The 22,287-nt window shown below is 38.8% G+C and overlaps 10 non-coding genes across 10 annotated transcripts; 6 read left to right on the top strand and 4 right to left on the bottom strand.

Annotated features, from left to right (window-relative positions):
• Positions 1 to 568: 568 nt before the first annotated feature.
• Positions 569 to 641, top strand: trnak-cuu (transfer RNA lysine (anticodon CUU)). Its single transcript has one exon. It is a non-coding gene; the product is annotated as a tRNA-Lys (tRNA).
• A 390-nt stretch (positions 642 to 1,031) lies between these two features.
• Positions 1,032 to 1,103, bottom strand: trnaq-cug (transfer RNA glutamine (anticodon CUG)). Its single transcript has one exon. It is a non-coding gene; the product is annotated as a tRNA-Gln (tRNA).
• Positions 1,104 to 3,979: 2,876 nt separating this feature from the next.
• trnaq-uug (transfer RNA glutamine (anticodon UUG)) lies at positions 3,980 to 4,051 on the top strand. Its single transcript has one exon. It is a non-coding gene; the product is annotated as a tRNA-Gln (tRNA).
• A 370-nt stretch (positions 4,052 to 4,421) lies between these two features.
• Positions 4,422 to 4,493, bottom strand: trnaq-uug (transfer RNA glutamine (anticodon UUG)). Its single transcript has one exon. It is a non-coding gene; the product is annotated as a tRNA-Gln (tRNA).
• A 768-nt stretch (positions 4,494 to 5,261) lies between these two features.
• Positions 5,262 to 5,333, top strand: trnaq-cug (transfer RNA glutamine (anticodon CUG)). Its single transcript has one exon. It is a non-coding gene; the product is annotated as a tRNA-Gln (tRNA).
• A 3,241-nt stretch (positions 5,334 to 8,574) lies between these two features.
• Positions 8,575 to 8,646, bottom strand: trnap-cgg (transfer RNA proline (anticodon CGG)). Its single transcript has one exon. It is a non-coding gene; the product is annotated as a tRNA-Pro (tRNA).
• Positions 8,647 to 8,828: 182 nt separating this feature from the next.
• Positions 8,829 to 8,900, top strand: trnaq-uug (transfer RNA glutamine (anticodon UUG)). Its single transcript has one exon. It is a non-coding gene; the product is annotated as a tRNA-Gln (tRNA).
• An 8,106-nt stretch (positions 8,901 to 17,006) lies between these two features.
• On the top strand, positions 17,007 to 17,079 carry trnak-cuu (transfer RNA lysine (anticodon CUU)). The gene has a single exon. It is a non-coding gene; the product is annotated as a tRNA-Lys (tRNA).
• Positions 17,080 to 18,359: 1,280 nt separating this feature from the next.
• trnaq-cug (transfer RNA glutamine (anticodon CUG)) lies at positions 18,360 to 18,431 on the bottom strand. Its single transcript has one exon. It is a non-coding gene; the product is annotated as a tRNA-Gln (tRNA).
• Positions 18,432 to 20,373: 1,942 nt separating this feature from the next.
• Positions 20,374 to 20,445, top strand: trnaq-uug (transfer RNA glutamine (anticodon UUG)). Its single transcript has one exon. It is a non-coding gene; the product is annotated as a tRNA-Gln (tRNA).
• The last annotated feature ends 1,842 nt before the right edge of the window (positions 20,446 to 22,287 follow it).

Raw genomic sequence — 22,287 nt, 5'->3', positions numbered from 1 at the left:
ACAATCACTCCTCAAGGGTCTTTACGCGCCCAGCTAGCTCAGTCGGTAGAGCATAAGTCACTTAATTGCAGGGTTGTGGGCTCAAGCCCCACGTTGAGTGAAGAAATTTTGCCAAGGAAATGCAACATGAGATGGCGCTCCACTTCTCATTAATCAATAAAAAAAACTGTAACAATGTACGAGTTGATATTCTTCAGTTAAACTCACTTAATTAATAAAATGTTTCTTTTCGTACAGTAGTAATCAATAAAGAGCGCATATGTAACTAAGAAACGCCGCAACACCTAACAACGTGACATGAAACGCGTCAAACTTAAACTTCAACAGCACAAAATGCTGCACCCGAAAACTAAAATGGCTCAACGCAAAACGCTGCAACATGAAACAACGCAACATGAAATGCCGACAACACGAAAAGCTGCAACAGCTGTGACACCAAACGGTGCAACATGAAATAGCGCCACCCAAATCATGAAACATCACAACACAAAACGCCATCAACACGAAACATTGTAGCACAAAATGCTACATGTACAGTAACCATCACTTATCACGTTTCCCCAGGCAGGCCTGGCTAGCTCAGTCGGTAGAGCATGAGACTCTTAATCTCAGGGTCGTGGGTTCGAGCCCCACGTTGGGCGTTTGAATTTTGCCAAATAAATTCAATTCACGAGATGGTGCGACACTTCAAATAAATCAATTAAAAAAACTTTAACGATGTGCGAGTTTGCTTTCTTCTGCTAAACTCACTTAATTAATAATAGTTTTCTGTTTGTACTGTTAACAATCAATAAAGAGTGCATATGTAACCAAGAACGTTTTAAATCAAGTTTAAAATCACATAAAAAGACAACTGTGTGTACCAGGGAAAATAGTAAGAATGAAAACATGACTCATAAACATATAAGGAACAGAATCTGAAAATGGTCAAGAAACTATCGTTTACAGAAACATTGTTTAATTGCATTTTTTACAGAAGCATTAGTTAAAGGAGAGTGATTCAGAACACTAATCACTCTAGGGTTTCAAGAAGGTTCCACCAAGACTTGAACTTGGATCACTGGATTCAGAGTCCAGAGTGCTAACCATTACACCATGGAACCTGCATATGAAGCTCAAATCAACTTGCGGTAAAGAGTACATGATTGGATATAACAGATTTAGTTTGACAGTTTTTCATGAAAATGGTAGTAAATTAAAATTTTGGTTAAAAGCTTACCACAAAATTTCAGATTTTGTCGCCTAATTTCACATTTCATGAGATAAGTTGCAGGGCTTGTTGGTCTAGTCGTATGATTCTCGCTTTGGGTGCGAGAGGTCCCGGGTTCAATTCCCAGACAACCCCTCATATTTTTAATCATAACTTTCTTCCTCATACACACAGTTGTCGTTACATTTTGACTTTAGACTTGATTTTAGCAATGTTTTCAAACAACAACCACTCAAGGTATCAGTAACAGTGGTACCTAAATGTATGACCACAGTTTGTTCTAGGACTGAGCTGGTAACCCTTAGTTCATCTATGTATGAACATGTCAGTGAAACCAAATATGTGTTAAAAGTGCATTAAGGTACCGTATTGTTTGGTGTATAAGTCGCTTTGGAGTATAAGTCCACCCGCCGAAAATGCAAAATAAAGAAGGAAAAAAAACATGTATAAGTCGCATTGGAGTATAAGTCGCATTTTTTAGGGAAATGTATTTAAAAGAACCCCAACACCAAGAATAGACATTTGAAAGGCAAGTGTGTGAATGTGAGTGTGAATGTTGTCTGTCTATCTGTGTTGGCCCTGCGATGAGGTGGCGACTTGTCCAGGGTGTACCCCGCCTTCCGCCCGATTGTAGCTGAGATAGGCGCCAGCGCCCCCCGCGACCCCGAAAGGGAATAAGCGGTAGAAAATGGATGGATGGATGGATGGATGATAAATAAATAAAATAAATGGGTTGTACTTGTATAGCGCTTTTCTACCTTCAAGGTACTCAAAGCGCTTTGACTCTACTTCCACATTTACCCATTCACACACTGATGGAGGGAGCTGCCATGCAAAGCGCTAACCAGCACCCATCAGGAGCAAAGGTGAGGCGTCTTGCTCAGGACACAACGGACGTGACGAGGTTGGTACTAGGTGGGACTAGAACCAGGGACAATCGGGTTGCGCACGGCCACTCTCCCACTGCGCCACGCCGTCCCTAAAATAAAATAAAGAATAGTGAACAACAGGCTGAATAAGTGTACGTTATATGACACATAAATAACCAACTGAGAAGGTGCCTGGTATGTTAACGTAACATATTATGGTAAGAGTCATTCAAATAACTATAACATATAGAACATGCTATACCTTTACCAAACTATCTGTCACTCCTAATCGATAAATCCCATGAAATCTTATGCGTTTAGTCTCTTATGTGAATGAGCTACATAATATTATTTGATGTTTTACGGTAATGTGTTAATAATTTCACACATAAGTCGCTCCTGAGTATAAGTCGCACCCCCGGCCAAACTATGAAAAAAACTGTGATTTATAGTCCGAAAAATATGGTATGTGTGTGCGAGGGTAAAATTAATCACAGAAAACAGGACTTAAATACATAAGAGTTAGTCCGGTAATCGAACGAGGAATTTCTCACAACCTCAGCAAGAATTGTAGAGCAACAATCCCTGCAAGAAGTCTTCATCAAAAAATGTCACTACAATAGGGGACACAACCTAAAACTTGGTTACCTAATTGCACTTTTAACACATATTTAGATTCACTGACAATTTCACTCTACAAAATAGTTTCTTAATTTACATGCTTTGTTCGAGGACTGATTTTGTAAACAATTATTTCATTTGTGCATGAAAATGAGAGCAAATGAAAATGTTGGATGACATTGTAACACAATTTGAGATGGTGTCACCTTTTAAAAACTCAAATTTTATGAGATTTGTCGGGAAATCATGTTGCAGGGTTTGTTGGTCTTGGACAAGTCCTTGTGTTGGAATGATAATTCCTGTTTTCTGTCAAAACTTTTCCCCTTGTACACAGTCACAAGTCTTGTCTTTTTTTTTTTTAATTTAGACTTGATTTAAACGTTTCCCTCCATTTTCCTGACAACTTATATTTAAGGTGTCAATGAAAATCTATACAATTTCATCAATACTGTTCACTGTTTGATCACTATATTTTACTCGTGTATATACAGGTTCCATGGTGTAATGCTTAGCACTCTGGGCTTTGGATCCAGTGATCCAGGTTCGAGTCTTGGTGGAACCAACTTGCAGAAATTTAAGTGATAACTTATTCTAAACCATCACCATATAACAAAAGTATACGAGGGAAAAAGTAATGACTAAAAACAGGAGTCAAAATTTAAGAGCTTGTCGAGGCCTCTCACACCAGAAGGGAAACTCAAAAGACATCGCCTACTTGCCCTGCATCAACATTTCCCACCAAAAGTCATGACATCTGAGACTTCAGAAGGGGACTGAATTTAAAACTCGGTTCCCTTTTTACACTTTTAACATTTATTTATTTTGACTGACATTTTCATACATAGATGAACTAAGAGTTACCAGCTCAGTCATAGAACAAACTGTGGTTAAAAATGTAGGTACCACTGTTATTGATCCCTTAAGTGTGTGATGTTTGAAAAAATTGTTAAAATGAAGTCTAAAGTCACGAATGTAAGACAGCTGTGTGTACGAGGAATACAATTTTGGTTAGTACTCGTAGAAATGAGGACTTGTCCGGGAATTGAACCCAGGACCTCAGGCACCCGATGCGAGAATCACACGACTAGACCAACAAGCCCTGCGTATATATCTGCCCAACTAATTTTATGAAAAGTGAAATTAGGGGACACGATCTGAAATGTGGTAAACTTTTAACCAACATTTTAATTTACTAGCATTTTCATGAAAAAATGTCATACAAAATCTGTTATATCCAATCAAGTACTCTTTAGTGCAGGATAACTCAGAGTAATAAACAGGTTCCATGGTGTAATGGTTAGCACTCTGGACTTTGAATCCAGTGATCAAAGTTCAAGTCTTGGAGGAACCAACTTGCAATATTCAAGTAACAAGTTCTTTTATAATACAACTGTTTTTAGTTTGATAGATTTTTCTGGATCCATTAAATGTGTGAGGTCTCATAAAATGTTCAAAATCAAGTCTAACGTAACAAATGTAGAGACAACTGTGTGTACGAGGGAAAAAGTTAGGAATGAAACCATGACTCATAAACATATAAGAGTACAATTTGAACCTGCACTATAAGATTGTACTTTCAATCCAAAATCGGATTACTTCACATCAAAAACCATTCAAAGAGAAGTCACAAGAAAGTATTTTTCACTTAAATTTAGATTATTTGAATTTTTCATGCATGCACTGATCAAAGAGAGGTCATACTAAACACTAATATAACAATATGGTTCCACCAAGACTTGAACTTGGATCACTGGATTCAAAGTCCAGAGTGCTAACCATTACACCATGGAACCTGTTATAATTTAACTGATCCTACAGTAGAGAGTACTTGATTGGCTATAACCGATTTAGTTCGACAGTTTTTCATGAAAATGGTAGTAAATTAAATTTTGGTTAAAAGTTCACCACAAAATTTCCGATTTTGTCCCCTGATCTCACATTCCATGAGATTAGTTGGGTTCCCTTGAATGCAGGGCTTGTTGGTCTAGTCGTATGATTCTCGCATCGGGCAAGCCCTCATATTTTTAATCATAACTTTCTTCCTCATACACACAGTTGTCGTTACATTTTTGACTTTAGACTTGATTTTAGGAATGTTTTCAAACAACAACCACTCAAGGGATCAGTAACAGTGGTACCTAAATGTATGACCACAGTTTGTTCTAGGACTGAGCTGGTAACCCTTAGTTCATCTATGTATGAAAATGTCAGTGAAACTAAATATGTGTTAAAAGTGCATTAAGGTAACCAAGATTTCAATTCAGTCCCCTATTAAAATCTCACATTGCATGAGTTTTTTTGGAAAGGCTTTTTGTTCTTGTCATAGGATTCTCACGCAGGGTGAGAGACGCCCTGTGTTGAAATCCTGGACAAACGACGAAGTCTTCATGTCCTGTTTTCAGTCACTACTTTATACCTTGTACACACATCCATTTTTGACTCTTAACTTGATTTTAAACTTGGATTTTGACGGCACACACTCAAGGGATCAATGACAATCTATCAAATCCAATCAAGTACTGTGTACTGTAGGATCACATTGTTTTACATGTACATTTACAGGTTCCATGGTGTAATGGTTAGCACTCTGGATTCTGAATCCAGTGATCCAAGTTCAAGTCTTGGTGGAGCCATCTTTTGTTCAGTATCATTTCCATTTGAAAGTTCTTTGCAAGAAAAAATGTGTGCATCTTAATTCTGTCTAAAAGTACCATGTTGTAGTCATTTTTCAAAACTGTGCTCTTTATTTGTTTACAAGTCTTGTTTTTAGTCACAAAAATGTTCCTTTATATACTTAGTTGTCTGTACATTTGTGACTTTAGGATCGATTTTGACCATTTTTTTCAGATATCACACACTCAAGTGATCCATAAAATGTATCAAATTAATTACAGCAGTATTACTGAATAATGTGTCACTTAAATTATTGTGAGTTGGTTCCACCAAGACTTGAACATGACTACCCAACAAATCTCATAAAATTTGAGTTTTTAAAAGGCGACACGATCTGAAATTGTGTTACAATGTCATCCAACATTTTAATTCGCTATCATTTTCATGTATGAATGAAATAATGCTTTACAAGATCAGTCCTCGAACAAACAAAGCTTGTAAATTAAGAAACTATTTTGTAAAGTGAAAATGTTGGTGAATCTAAATATGTGTCAAACGTGCAATTAGGTAACCAAGTTTTTGGTTTTGTCCCCTATTAAAATCTCTCATTTATAGTGACATTTTATGAAAAAAAACTTCTTGCAGGGTTTGTTGCTCTACAATTCTTGCTGAGGGTGTGAGAGATTCTTGGTTCATTTCCAGGACTAACGCTTATGTATTTAAGTCCTGTTTTTTACTCATTTCTTTTACCCTCGCACACACATACCGTATTTTTCGGACTGTAAGTCGCAGTTTTTTTCATAGTGCGACTTATACTCAGGAGCGACTTATGTGTGAAATTATTAACACATTACCGTAAAATATCAAACAATATTATGTAGCTCATTCACGTAAGAGACTAGACGTATAAGATTTCATGGGATTTATCGATTAGGAGTGACAGATAGTTTGGTAAAGGTATAGCATGTTCTATATGTTATAGTTATTTGAATGACTCTTACCATAATATGTTATGTTAACATACAAGGCACTTTCTCAGTTGGTTATTTATGCCTCATATAACGTACACTTATTCAGCCTGTTGTTTACTATTCTTTATTTATTTTAAATTGCCTTTCAAATGTCTATTCTTGGTGTTGGGGTTCTTTCAAATACATTTACCCCAAAAATGCGATTTATACATGTTTTTTTCCTTCTTTATTTAGCATTTTCGTCTGGCGCGACTTATACTTTGAAAAATTAGGTAATTTAATGCACTTTTAACACATATTTGGTTTCACTGACATTTTCATACATAAATGAACTAAGGGTTACCAGCTCAGTCCTAGAACAAACTGTTGTCATACATTTAGGTACCACTGTATTTGATCCTTTGAGTGGTTGTTGTTTGAAAACATTGTTAAAATCAAGTCTAAAGTCATAAATGTAACAACAACTGTGTGTATGAGGAAGAATATCATGATTAAAAATTGGACTTAAAAACACGAGGGCTTGTCCGGGAATTGAACCCTGGACCTCTCACACCCGAAGCGAGAATCATACGACTAGACCAACAAAACCTGCAATCCGCTCTCCCCTATTAATCTCAAGAAATGTGAAATTTGGGGGCAAAATATGAAATTTTATGGTACATTTTTAACCAACATTTTAATTTACTACCATTTTCGTGAAAAACTGTCAAACTAAACCTGTTATATCCAATCAAGTACTCTTTACTGCAGGATAATTCAGGTTTTTATACAGGTTCTTTGGTGTAATGGTTTGCACTCTGGACTTTGAATCCAGTGATCCATGTTCAAGTCTTGGTGGAACCATCTTGTAATATTAGTGTTTAGTATGACCTCTCTTTGATCAGTACATGCACGATTAATGCAAATAATCTAAATTTAAGTGAAAATTACTTTCTTGTGACCTCTCTTTGAATGGTTTTTGATGTGAAGTAATTTGATTTTGGATTCAAAGTACAATCTTAAAGTGCAGTTTCAAATTGTACTTTTATATGTTTACGAGTCACTCCCTGCGTAGTTGAGGTGGGCGGGGTTTGGTGCTCGCGGGGTGTATAACATAGTCAGGAATTGTCAGGGATGCAAAGGATTCTGGGTATGTGTTGTGTTGCGTTTATGTTGTGTTACTGTGAGGATTTTCTCCCGAAATGTGTTTGTCATTCTTCTTTTGTGTGGGTTCTCAATGTGGCGCATATTAATAGGAGTGTTAAAGTTGTTTATATCACAACCGTCAGTGTACTCTGTGTCACCCAGTATCGCTTCCAGTCGTGTGCGTGCAACTACGGAATCCTCTCACAACATGTTGCTGGACTGGCAAGCAGTTTGTAGATGTTGTAGAAGGTGTTTAAGGCAATGGCTTCATAACATTCGCTTTTTCTTATCACTTGGGTGTCCACCAGCAGCTACTGGCGAGAATAATTGCGTCTCCCATTGTCTTCCTCATTTTGTGAAACGGGTCGAAATGGCAAACACGTTTGCAAACCCTGCATACGTGTTTGCCCAACAAATTAAGTTCACAGTCAAATATCTCACCTGAGGGAGAGTCGTCAGTTTGAATCGTCCCTCTGTCTCGGACTCTCTCGTCGTCATGTGACATGAGTGCATGTCTGTTATGATTTTGCTCACAAGTTTATCTTGGCCCGTCTGTAATGTTTTGCCCTAACCTTAGCCAATCATCATGGATTTCTCCATCACATGGATGTTCTCAATCATCTAGGTGATTGTATTTTCTCCGTACATTTTTTCTCTCATTTTCGCTCTATGTAGCTTTGATGTAAGCTACCTCGCTACATGAGTTTAAAAGTAGCTAAGGTTCAAGAAAAGCTACTTATAAAAAAAATGGTGTTAAGTAACTGCCAAGCTACTGGAAAATATAGTTGAACTACGTAGCTTAGCGACATCTAGCTTGTTACTGCCCATCACTACATGTATATAAACATATGTTTATATATACCAAGTCCTGAAACAAGATTGTCCAACAAATTTCATGAAATGTGAGATTTTAATAGGGGACACAATCCAAAACTCTGTTATATTATTGCACTTTTAAACATATTTAGTTTTACTGACATTTTCATATATAGATGAACTAAGGGTTACGAGCTCAGTCCTAGAACAAACTGGTCATAAATTTAGGTACCACTGCTACTGATCCCTTGAGTGTGTGATGTGTTGAAATCAAGTCTTAAGTCACAAATACAATGACAACTGTGTGTATGAGGAAGAAAGTTATGATTGCAAAAAGGAGTACTAAAGAGGGTTTGTCCGGGAATTGAACCCGGGACCTCTCGCACCCGAAGCGAGAATCATACGACTAGACCAACAAGCCCTACATAGATGACTCCCCAACTAAACTCAGGAAAAATAAAATTAGGGGACACAATCTGAAATGTTGTGGTGAACCTTTAACCAACATTTTGATTTAATACCATTTTCATGAACAATGTCAAACAAAATCTGTTATATCCAATCAAGTACTCTTTACTGCAGCATATTTTTGGGTGATGTACAGGTTCTATGGTGTAATGGTTAGCACTCTGGACTTTGAATCCAGTGATCCAAGTTCAAGTCTTGGTGGAACCAATTTGCAGTAAATTAAGTAATATGGTAATCATTAATAATACTGTTATTGATCAAATATTTTGGAGAATTCATAAATGTTTAAGAGTCCTTTCTTTATTCATAGTCATGTTTGGATCAGCTAGTACTTTTCAATGTATATTACGTATACCAGTTTCTCTTTGTCTACAGAAGTCTGTATTGTTTTAGTCATTGGAATGCGAAAGGGATACATCCCCCTCTTTATCTGATCAGTGTTGGTGGAGGGGGGGGGGGCATTCATTTCTGGGGGGACTACTTTCCGATTAAATATGTAGTTTTTTTCCGTTTGAAAGTTGGACCATCCCGAGATGACGGTATGACTGTATTGATGTGGGCTGGTCTCCTGAAGCTTCAGTAAAACTTGTTATTATTCCTATTCTGTCTTGATGGTCCTTCTTACTCAGCATATATGTCATCAAAAGAATTTGGGATTGACCAGTAACTTAGATTCCCCGGGAGGGAATACTGGAAAGACGCAACAATATTTTTTTATTAATCCCTTGAGTGTGTGATGTCCGAAAAAATGATCGAAATCAATTCTAAAGTCACAAATTTAACCACAATTTTGTGTACGAAGGAACAATTTGTGACTAAAAACAGGACTTTATAAACATAATGGGAGCGCAATTTGAAACTGCACTACAACACTGTGCTTTTAGGCCAAATTATGACGCATTCTTTTTTTCATCAATCAATCAATCAATGTTTACTTATATAGCCCTAAATCACTAGTGTCTCAAAGGGCTGCACAAACCACTACGACATCCTCGGTAGGCCCACATAAGGGCAAGGAAAACTCACACCCAGTGGGACATCGGTGACAATAATGACCCATTGGGACGTCGGTGACAATGATGACTATGAGAACCTTGGAGAGGAGGAAAGCAATGGATGTCGAGCGGGTCTAACATGATACTGTGAAAGTTCAATCCATAATGGATCCAACACAGTCGCGAGAGTCCAGTCCAAAGCGGATCCAACACAGCAGCGAGAGTCCCGTTCACAGCGGAGCCAGCAGGAAACCATCCCAAGCAGAGGCGGATCAGCAGCGCAGAGATGTCCCCAGCCGATACACAGGCGAGCAGTACATGGCCACCGGATCGGACCGGACTCCCTCCACAAAGGAGAGTGGGACATAGAAGAAAAAGAAAAGAAACGGCAGATCAACTGGTCTAAAAAGGGAGTCTATTTAAAGGCTAGAGTATACAAATGAGTTTTAAGGTGAGACTTAAATGCTTCTACTGAGGTGGCATCTCGAACTGTTACCGGGAGGGCATTCCAGAGTACTGGAGCCCGAAATGAAAAAGCTCTACAGCCCGCAGACTTTTTTTGGGCTTTGGGAATCACTAATAAGCCGGAGTCCTTTGAAGGCAGATTTCTTGCCGGGACATATGGTACAATACAATCGGCAAGATAGGATGGAGCTAGACCGTGTAGTATTTTATATGTAAGTAGTAAAACCTTAAAGTCACATCTTAAGTGCACAGGAAGCCAGTGCAGGTGAGCCAGTACAGGCGTAATGTGATCAAACTTTCTTGTTCTTGTCAAAAGTCTAGCAGCCGCATTTTGTACCAACTGTAATCTTTTAATGCTAGACATGGGGAGACCCGAAAATAATACGTTACAGTAATCGAGACGAGACGTAACAAACGCATGGATAATGATCTCAGCGTCTTTAGTGGACAGAATGGAGCGAATTTTAGCGATATTGCGGAGATGAAAGAAGGCCGTTTTAGTAACGCTTTTAATGTGTGCCTCAAAGGAGAGAGTTGGGTCGAAGATAATACCCAGATTCTTTACCGTGTCGCCTTGTTTAATTGTTTGGTTGTCAAATGTTAGAGTTGTATTATTAAATAGAGTTCGGTGTCTAGCAGGACCGATAATCAGCATTTCCGTTTTTTTGGCGTTGAGTTGCAAAAAGTTAGCGGACATCCATTGTTTAATTTCATTAAGACACACCTCCAGCTGAATACAATCCGGCGTGTTGGTCAGCTTTAGGGGCATGTAGAGTTGGGTGTCATAAGCATAACAGTGAAAGCTAACACCATATTTGCGTATGATATCACCTAGCGGCAGCGTGTAGATGCTGAAGAGTGCAGGGCCAAGGACCAAACCCTGGGGAACTCCACACGTTACCTTAACGTAGTCCGAGGTCACATTGTTATGGGAGACACACTGCATCCTATCAGTAAGATAAGAGTTAAACCAAGACAGGGCTAAGTCTGACATACCAATTCGTGTTTTGATACGTTCTAATAAAATATTATGATCGACAGTATCGAAAGCAGCGCTAAGATCGAGGAGCAGCAACATAGATGACGCATCAGAATCCATCGTTAGCAATAGATCATTAGTCATTTTTGCGAGGGCTGTCTCCGTGGAGTGATTTGCCCTGAAACCGGATTGAAAGGTTTCACATAGATTGTTAGACGCTAAGTGTTCATTTAACTGCTCCGCAACAATTTGTTCGAGGATTTTTGAAATAAAGGGAAGGTGAGACACCGGTCGGTAGTTTACCATGAGGTCAGGATCGAGGTTAGGTCTTTTAAGAAGAGGATGAATAACCGCTTTTTTGAATGCTAGGGGAACAGTGCCCGAGGAAAGTGATAAGTTTATAATATTTAGCACTGATGGACCTAATAATACAAAGAGCTCCTTGATCAGTTTCCCAGGAAGTGGGTCAAGTAAACATGTTGTTTGTTTTATTCCATTTACACGTTGTAACAATTCCTCTAATGTTATTTCCTCAAAACGAGAGAAACTATTTTGGAGGGCAGTATCCGCCGTGTATACAATCGTATCAGTGTTAATAGCACCCCGTTGTAGCTGGGACGCATTGTCTTTAATCTCCTTTCTAATGACTTCAATTTTCTTACTAAAGAATTGCATAAAGTCATCAGCTGAGTGGGTGGAGCTACTGGAAGGAGTCCCTTGTTGGGTTAGCGATGCTACCGTACTAAACAAAAATTTAGGATCGTTTTTATTACGGTGGATGAGATTTGAGTAATATTTAGCTTTAGCTAAGGTAAGCATGCGTTTATAAGTTATTAAACCATCACTCCATGCTTGATGGTGCACCTCAAGTTTAGTCGTGCGCCATTTGCGTTCCAGCTTTCTACATAATAATTTCTGAGCTCTAGTTTCTACAGTAAACCACGGGGTGCGCTTTTTTGGAGCCTTTTTTAACTTTAGCGGTGCTATGTTATCAATGGTATCGCGCAGGGCGTCGTTAAAGTTGTTAGTGAGGTTATCAATAGAGCCCACATACTTTGGGAATGGTGCCATTACCGAGGGCAGTAGGTCAGCAAGAGTTGTCGTTGTGACCGTATTAATGTTGCGGCTGCAATAGCAGTTATTATTATTATTAGTTTGACGAACATGCGTCTGAACCTCGAATTTTATAAGGTAATGATCGGACAATACTTTAGTATACGGGAGTATCGTAACTTTGGAAACGGTGATACCCCTGACAAGCACTAGGTCTATCGTATTACCGTTGCGATGTGTGGGTTCATTTATTATTTGTGTGAGACCACAGCTATCAATTATAGTCTGGAGCGCTACACACGGTGGGTCCGATGGGGTATTCATATGGATATTAAAGTCCCCCATTATGATTATATTATCGGCGTGTGTCACTAGATCAGCAACGAACTCTGAGAATTCATTGATAAAGTCCGAATAGGGCCCTGGGGGGCGGTAGATAACAGCCAGGTGTAAAGGCAGCGGTGTGACAGACCTCATAGTAAGCACCTCAAACGATTTATATTTATTATTTATGTTAGGACTAAGGTTAAAGTTTTCGTTGTATATTAGTGCGACCCCCCCCCCCCCCCCCCCCACCACCCCACCCCTTTTAAGCGGACGGGCAATATGCGCATGTGTAAAGTTAGGAGGACATGCCTCATTTAGCGGAAAAAAGTTGTTTGGTTTAAGCCAGGTTTCGCTGAGACCGATGACGTTAAGATTGTTGTCTCTGATAATATCATTAACTAACAACGTTTTGGGAGACAATGATCTTATGTTTAAAAAACCTATATTATAGGTATATTATAATATAATATATAATAAGGTATATTATAGGCTGTTTTAGGGAATTTTTGATCAAATTATCCGTAGTAGCAATATTAATAATGTGTTTATTATGCCCAGAGCATTCAGTATAATTACGACCATATCTAGGAAGTGATACGACGGGAATTTTCCGATTGTTTGATTGTTGCTTTGATAAACTGCACGCATCATGGTTAGCCACCTCAGTAACGGGGATTTTCCGATTGTTTGTTTGTTGCTTTGATAAACTGCACGCATCATAGTTAGCCACCTCAGTAAAACACATGTCCAACTCTGAAACACTCAAAGCAGAAAAAACTTGTTCTAATTTAACTGACTCCTTACCCAGACCAGTTGTCTCGCATCCTTTATTTAAATCCGGCTGCAGGATGGAGGGAAGTGGTGTTCTGTGGGGATTAGCCTTCTGCTTTGTTTTTAGCCCCGCTCGGCATCCGCGTTTCCGATCACACCGCTGGCGTCTGCTCCGTAGACGGCCCCCGATGCTACTAGACTCCCCTGCTTCACAGGCCGCTGGATGTAGCCGCCGAAGTATTCCCATGCTAGTTAGCACGTCGAACAAGCACGCGTCTATCAGTCCAAAATGGCCTGATATGTCCACATCCAGAAGTGTCTGGCGGTCGTATGTGATCACGGAGTGACCACGATGCGAGCCAGCCATGAAGTTTTTCATGCATGCAACTTTCAAAGGGAAGACTTAGTGAAAACTAACTACTTTAATGTTACAAGAAGGTTCCACCAAGACTTTAACTTGGATCATTGGATTCAGAGTCCAGAGTGCTAAACATTACACCATGGCACCTACGTATCCAACTTAAAATCAAATTATCCTGCAGTTCACACTACTTGATTGGACTTAATGGATGTTCATTTTAACCAGCCGTGGAACAAGACTTTCCAACAAAACTCACACATTGTGAGATTTTAATAGGGGACACAATCTGAAACTTGGTTACCTTATGGCACATTTAACACATATTTTAGATTCACTGACATTTTCATACTTAAATGAACTAAGAGTTACCAGCTCAGTTTTAAAACAAACTCTGGTCAGAAGTTTAGATACCACTGTAGTACGAGTAGTGATATTAATAATGTTATGTTTATTTTGTGTAATACGCCTTAAATAATTTTGATCACATCTAGGAATTGTTTTATTGGGGATCTTGAGATTATTTGCTTTGAGCTGCGATCGATTGAACGCGTCATAATTTGCCACCTCAGTAGAATGCATGTTCACCTCTCACAGTCGCTATAGAAAAATCATTATGTGAGTTGTGTACTTTTCTAGGAGAAATGCTTTGTGTGCAGGAATTGTTCAGCCTTGTGCTGGTTAGTTCTAGCTTAACTGACTCCTCGGCCGGACTAACAGATACTGTAATTGCCTGTGTCCAAGCTTGCTCTAGTGTAGTTAGAGTCAAGTGTGACTTGACCAGTGATCTATGTTTCTAGATAGAGTGATGGTGCCTTCTCGGTTAGAGTGAAGGAGGTCCTTCATCAGCAAGCCCGGTGTGCCCCAGAAAGAGGGCCACTTATCAATAAAAGTTAGTCCCTGTTCTCTACATCAACTAGCCAGCCACTTGTTAAGCGGGAATAATCTGCTATACCTCTCATCACTGCCTCTTGCAGGCAGGGGGCCAGAGACAAGTAATCAATCGTATGAAGGTGTCAATGAGAATCTATTAAATGTCATTAATAATGTTTAATGTTGGATCACTTTATTTTACGCGGGGTTATGCAGGTTCCATGGTGTAATGGTTAGCACTCTGGACTTTGAATCCAGTGATCCAAGTTGACGTTTTGGTGGAACCATCATGCAGTCTTTAAGTGGCAATATAGGGATTCCGTTTGAAATGACAGATTATGGATTCCTCGAGTGTGTAAAAAAATTATGTTTAAAATTTAATATTTCCAACCTTTTAATAGGGTACACAATCTAAAACTGACAAACGATGTAACTAAAAACAGGACATGTAAACATATAAGGAGAACTATCTGAAACTGCACTACAATATTGTACTTTTTAGCTAAATTTGGTTTCACTCTGTTTTTTTAAATATTCAAAGGGAAATCATACTGAACACTAATATAACAAGACGGTTCCACCAAGATATGAGCTTGGATCACTAGATTCATTGTCCAGAGTGCTAACCATTACACCATGGAACCCGTAAATGCAAAACAATGTGATCCTACAGTAGACAGGGTTAGATTTGATTTGATAGATAAGTTAGATTTATATCGCGCTTTTCTAAACACTCAAAGCGCTCACAGAGAAGTGGGACTCAACATTCATTCACACCTGGTGGTGGTAAGCTACATAAATAACCACAGCTGCCCTGTGGTAGACTGACGGAAGCGTGGCTAACAGTTTGCGCCTACGGCCCCTCCGACCACCGCCTATCATTCATTCATTCATCATTCATTCATCATTCATTCACCAGTGTGAGCGGTGAAGTGTCCTGCCCAAGTACACAAAGTCAGCGATTTTTTGGATGTCAATAGGCGGGAAGCGAAGTTGCAATCCTCAGGTTTCTGGCCGGCCGCTCTACCCACTGCGCCATGCCGCCCCATTAGATAGATTGTCATTGATTCCTTGAGTGTGTGCCAGCAGAAAAAAAGGAAATACAAGTTCAAAATTAAGTTCACAGTCAAAAATCTAACCTGCGGTAGAGTCGTGAGCTTGAAGTGTCCCTCTGTATCGGACTCTCTCGTCGTCATGTGACTTTTGCTTACAAAATGTATCTTCCCTCTGATTGGCCCGTCTGTAATGTTTCACCCTAACCTTAGCCAATCATCATGGACTTTCTCCATACGTATGGATGTTCTCAATCATCAAGGTCATTGTATTTTCTCCGTACGTTCACTCTCTCATCTTCTCTCTATGTAGCTTTGATGTAAAATACCTCGCTATATGGGTCGAAAATTAACAAAGCTACAAGAAAAGCTACTCGTAAAAAAATTGCTAAGTAACTGCAATGCTACTGGAAAATGTAGTTGAGCTATGTAGCTTAGCTACATCTAGCTTGTTACTGCCCATCACTACATGTATATAAATATATGTTTATATATACCACGCTCTGACCCAAGATTGTCCAACAAATTTCATGGAATGTATGATTTTAATAGGGGACACAATCTGAAACTCGGTTACCTTATTGCACTTTTAAACATATTTACTTTCACTGACATTTTCATACATAGATGAACTAAGGGTTACCAGCTCAGTCCTAGAATAAATTGTGGTCATAAACCAAGGTACCATTGTTACTAATCCCTTGAATGTGTTATGTTTGAAAAAATGTTAAAATCAAGTCTTGAGTCACAAATACAATAACAACTGTTTGTATGAGGAAGAAAGTTATGATTGCAAAAATTGAGTACTCTAGGGGGCTCTTCCGGGAATTGAACCCGGGACCTCTCGCACCCTAAATGAGAATCATACGACTAGACCAACAAGCCCTGTAAAATAATCTGGCATAAATCTACAAAAAAATAAAATATTTTAATAGATGACACAATCTGAAACTGTGCTTTTAACACATATTTTGATTGACTACCATTTTCATGCATAAATAAACTGAGGGTTTACCACCTCAGTCCTAGAACTAATAGAGCTCGTAAATTGAGACACAACTGTATTCATTTCAGAATTTTTTATTTTTCTCTTGAGTGTGTGATGTATGGAATATTAAATGGCATAAGCTCAAAATGCTGCACCAGAAAACTAAAATACCTCAACCCAAAACGCTGCAACATGAAACAACGCAACTTCAAATAAATAAATTAAAAAACTGTAACGATGTACGAGTTGGCTTTCTTCTACTAACTAAAATGGCTCAACCCAAAACGCTGACAACACAAAACGTCGCAATACAAAATGCTACAACAGCTGCAACACCAAATGGCGCAACATGACTGTAACACAAAACGCCATCAACACGAAACGATGTAACACAAAATGCGACATGATTATTATTGTACAGTGACGATTAATTACCAGATTGGGTGATGCGAGCCCGACTAGCTCAGTCGGTAGAGCATGAGACTCTTAATCTCAGGGTTGTGGGTTCGAGCCCCACGTTGCGCGGTTGAATTTTTCGCCATGGAAATTCAACATGGACAGTGCTACACTTCTAATAGAAAAAAATGAAAAAAACTGTAACGATGTGCAAAACGCTGCAACATGAAATGCGGACAACATGAAATAGCGCGGCTCAAATCATGAAACATCGTGACACAAAACGCCATCAACACGAAACGTTCCAACACAAAATGATACATGAATATTTTTTATTTTTATATGTTAACAATCACACCTCAAGGGTCTTTACGCGCCCAGCTAGCTCAGTCGGTAGAGCATAAGTCACTTGATCGCAGAGTTGTGGGCTCAAGCCCTACGTTGGGTAATGAAATTTTGCCAAGGAAATGCAACATGAGACGGCGTTCCACTTCTCATAAATCAATTAAAAAAACTGTAACGATGTACGAGTTAATATTCTTCAGTTGAACTCACTTAATTAATAAAGTGTTTCTTTTCGTACAGTAATAATCAATAAAGAGCGCATATGTAACCAAGAAACGCCGCAACACGTAACAACGTGACATGAAACGCGTCAAACTTAAACGCCAACAGCACAAAATGCTGCACCCGAAAACTAAAATGGCTCAGCGCAAAACGCTACAACATGAAACAACGCAACATGAAATGCCGACAACACGAAATGTCGTGGCACGAAACGTCGCAACACGAAAAGCTGCAAAGAGCTGTGACACCAAACGGCGCAACATGAAATAGCGCCACCCAAATCATGAAACATCATAACACAAAACGCCATCAACACGAAACGTTGTAACACAAAATGCTACATGTACAGTAACCATCACTTATCACGGTTCTCTGGGCAGGCCCGGCTAGCTCAGTCGGTTGAGCATGAGAATCTTAATATCAGGGTCGTGGGTTCGAGCCCCACGTTGGGCGTTTGAATTTTGCCAAAGAAATTCAATTCACGAGACGGTGCGACACTTCAAATAAATCAATTAAAAAAACTGTAACGATGTGCGAGTTTGCTTTCTTCTGCTAAACTCACTTAATTAATAATATTTTTCTGTTTTTACAGTAATAATCAATAAAGAGCGCATAAGTAACCAAGAAAGTTTTAAATCAAGTTTAAAATCACATAAAAAGACAACTGTGTGTACGAGGGAAAATGCTAAGAATAAAAACATGACTCATAAACATATAAGGGACACAATCTGAAAATGGACAAGAAACTATTGTTCACAGAAAAGTTGTTTAATTTCATTTTTTACAGAAGCATTAATTAAATGACAGTGATTCAGAACACTAATCACTCTAAGGTTTCAAGAAGGTTCCACCAAGACTTGAACTTGGATCACTGGATTCAGAGTCCAGAGTGCTAACCATTACACCACGGAACCTGTAAATGTCCATGTAAAACTATGTCATCCTGTGATGTCTGAAAAAAGGTAAAAGTTTATAATCATGTTGAAAGTCAAAACAGGAAAATAAATGTGATTATGTGTGCACGAGGTAAAAAGTAATGACTGAAAACAGGACTTAAAGATTTAAGAGCTTCTCTGGAATTTAAACTCAGGGACTCTCCCACCCTAAGGCAGGGGTCTGCAATCTGCGGCTTAAGAGCCGCATGTGGCTCTTTAGCACCACCTGGGTGGCTCCCTGGAGCTTTTTCAGTGGGGCGGTATAGCACGGTTGGTAGAGTGGCCGTGCCAGCAACTTGAGGGTTGCAGGTTCGATTCCCGCTTCCGCCATCCTAGTCACTGCCGTTGTGTCCTTGGGCAAGACACTTTACCCACCTGCTCCCAGTGTCACCCACACTGGTTTAAATGTAACTTAGATATTGGGTTTCACTATGTAAAGCGCTTTGAGTCACTAGAGAAAAGCGCTATATAAATATAATTCACTTCACTTCACTTCAAAAATGTATGAAAATAAAAAAGATGGGCGAAAAAAATATTTTTCTTTTATTAGGGTTTCTGTAGGAGGAAACATGACACAAACCTCCCTAATTATTAGAAATCCCAGTGTTTATTTCAAACATGATTCTCTGATGAGAGTATTTGGCGAGCACTGTTTGCTAATAATTTTTGCGGTCCTTGAAATCACCGTAGTTTCCTAACATATATAACTTTATTCAATGATACCAGAGAAACACATATTTAATGCCACTCATTCTTTGTCTCATTTTGTCCACCAAACCTTTTAAACTGTGTGTGAATGCTCAAAGGTGAGCTTTGTTGGTGTCATTGAATTGTGTGGAGTGCTTATCAAGCATGTTTGGTCATTGCATGACTGCAAGATAATTGATGCTAACATGCTATTTAGGCTAGCTGTATGTACATATTATATCAGGGGTTGGGAACCTATGGCTCTAGAGCCAGATGTGGCTCTTTTGATGACTGCATCTGGCTCTCATGTAAATCTTGGCTGAGATTGCTTAACACGATAAGTAATGAATAATTCCGCTGGTAATCACGATGTTAATAACGTTCAAAATATAAAACATCCTCATGCATTTTAATCCATCCATCCGTTGTCTACCGCAACTGTCCAAAAAATAACAATGTTATTAAAAACAATTAGACACTTAATATACTGTAAAATTGTTGGTCTTACTTAAAAAAATGCACACATTTAGTTGTATTTAGAGTTAAAAAATATGATATGGCTCTCACAGAAATACATTTTAAAATATTTGGCTTTCATGGCTCTCTCAGCCAAAAAGGTTCCCGACCCCTGCCCTTAGGGAACCTGAAAAGACAACACCAACAAGTCCTGGATCAAGATTTCCCAACAAATCTCATAAAATGTGAGATTTTAATAGAGACACAATCTGAAACTGGGTTACCTTTTTGCACTTTTAACACATATTTAGTTTCACTGACATTTTAATACATAGATGAACTAAGGGTTATCAGCTCAGTCCTAGAACAAACTGTGGTCATACATTTAGGTACCACTGTGTTTGATCCCTTGAGTGGTTGTTGTTTGAAAACATTGTTAAAATCAAGTCTAAAGTCATAAATGTAACAACAACTGTGTGTATGAGGAAGAAAGTCATGATTAAAAATTAGACTTAAAAACACAAGGGGTTGTACGGGAATTGAACCCAGGACCTCTCACACCCGAAGCGAGAATCATACAACTAGACTAACAAGCCCTGCAAGCAGCTTCCCCTATTAATCTCAAGAAATCTGAAATTTGGGGGCAAAATATGAAATTTTATGGTACATTTTTAACCAACATTTTAATTTACTACAATTTTCATGAAAAACTGTCAAACTAAACCTGTCATATCCAATCAAGTACTCTTTACTGCAGGATAATTCAGGTTTATGTACAGGTTCCATGGTGTAATGGTTAGCACTCTGGAATTTGAATCCAGTGATCCAAGTTCAAGTCTTGGTGGAACCATCTTGTAATATTAGTGTTTAATATGACCTCTCTTTGATCAGTACATGCATGATTAATGAAAATAATCTAAATTTAAGTGAAAAATACTTTCTTGTGACCTCTCTTTGAAAGGTTTTTGATGTGAAGTAATCTGATTTTGGATTCAAAGTACAATCTTAAAGTGCAGTTTCAAATTGTACTTTTATATGTTTACGAGTCACTCCCTGCGTAGTTGAGGTGGGCGGGGTTTGGTGCTCGCGGGGTGTATAACATAGTCAGGAATTGTTAGGGATGCAAAGGATTCTGGGTATTTGTTGTGTTGCGTTTATTTTGTGTTACTGTGAGGATTTTCTCCCGAAATGTGTTTGTCATTCTTCTTTTGTGTGGGTTCTTAATGTGGCGCATATTAGTAGGAGTGTTAAAGTTGTTTATATCACAACCGTCAGTGTACTCTGTGTCACCCAGTATGCCTTCCATTCGTGTGCGTGCAACTACGGAATCCTCTCACAACATGTTGCTGGACTGGCAAGCAGTTTGTAGATGTTGTAGAAGGTGTTTAAGGCAATGGCTTCATAACATTCCCTTATTCTTATCACTTGGGTGACCACCAGCAAATACTGGCGAGAATAATTGCGGCTCCCATTGTTTTCCTCATTTTGTGAAACGGGTCGAAATGGAAAAACACGTATGCAAACCCTGCATACGTGTTTACCTAACAAATTAAGTTCACAGTCAAATATCTCACCTGAGGGAGAGTCGTCAGCTTGAAGCGTCCCTCTGTCTCGGACTCTCTCGTCGTCATGTGACATGAGTGCATGTCTGTTATGATTTTGCTCACAAGTTTATCTTGGCCCGTCTGTAAAGTTTTGCCCTAACCTTAGCCAATCATCATGGATTTCTCCATCACATGGACGTTCTCAATCATCTAGGTGATTGTATTTTCTCCGTACATTTTTTCTCTCATTTTCTCTCTATGTAGCTTTGATGTAAGCTACCTCGCTACATGAGTTTAAAAGTAGCTAAGGTTCAAGAAAAGCTACTTATAAAAAAAGGGTGTTAAGTAACTGCAAATCTACTGGAAAATATAGTTGAACTACGTAGCTTAGCGACATCTAGCTTGTTACTGCCCATCACTACATGTATATAAACATATGTTTACACATACCAAGTCCTGAAACAAGATTGTCCAACAAATTTCATGAAATGTGAGATTTTAATAGGGGAAACAATCCAAAACTCTGTTATATTATTGCACTTTTAAACATAATTAGTTTTACTGACATTTTCATATATAGATGAACTAAGGGTTACCAGCACAGTCCTAGAACAAACTGTGGTCATACATTTAGGAACCACTGCTATTGATCCCTTGAGTGTGTGATGTGTTAAAATCAAGTCTTAAGTCACAAATACAATGACAACTGTGTGTATGAGGAAGAAAGTTATGATTGCAAAAAGGAGTACTAAAGAGGGCTTGTCCGGGAATTGAACCCTGGACATCTCGCACCCGAAGCGAGAATTATACGACTAGACCAACAAGCACTGCATAGATGGCTCCCCAACTACACTCATGAAAAATAAAATTAGGGGGACACAATCTGGCTTTCATGGCTCTCTCAGCCCAAAAGGTTCCCGACCCCTGCCCTAAGGGAACCTGAAAAGACAACACCAACAAGTCCTGGATCAAGATTTCCCAACAAATCTCATAAAATGTGAGATTTTAATAGAGACACAATCTGAAACTGGGTTACCTTTTTGCACTTTTAAAACATATTTAGTTTCACTGACATTTTAATACATAGATGAACTAAGGGTTACCAGCTCAGTCCTAGAACAAACTGTGGTCATACATTTAGGTACCAC

The sequence above is a fragment of the Nerophis ophidion genome, linkage group LG11 (assembly GCF_033978795.1).
Source record: "Nerophis ophidion isolate RoL-2023_Sa linkage group LG11, RoL_Noph_v1.0, whole genome shotgun sequence".
NCBI classification, from domain to species: domain Eukaryota; kingdom Metazoa; phylum Chordata; class Actinopteri; order Syngnathiformes; family Syngnathidae; genus Nerophis; species Nerophis ophidion.
This window is presented reverse-complemented; position numbering and strand designations above follow the sequence as displayed.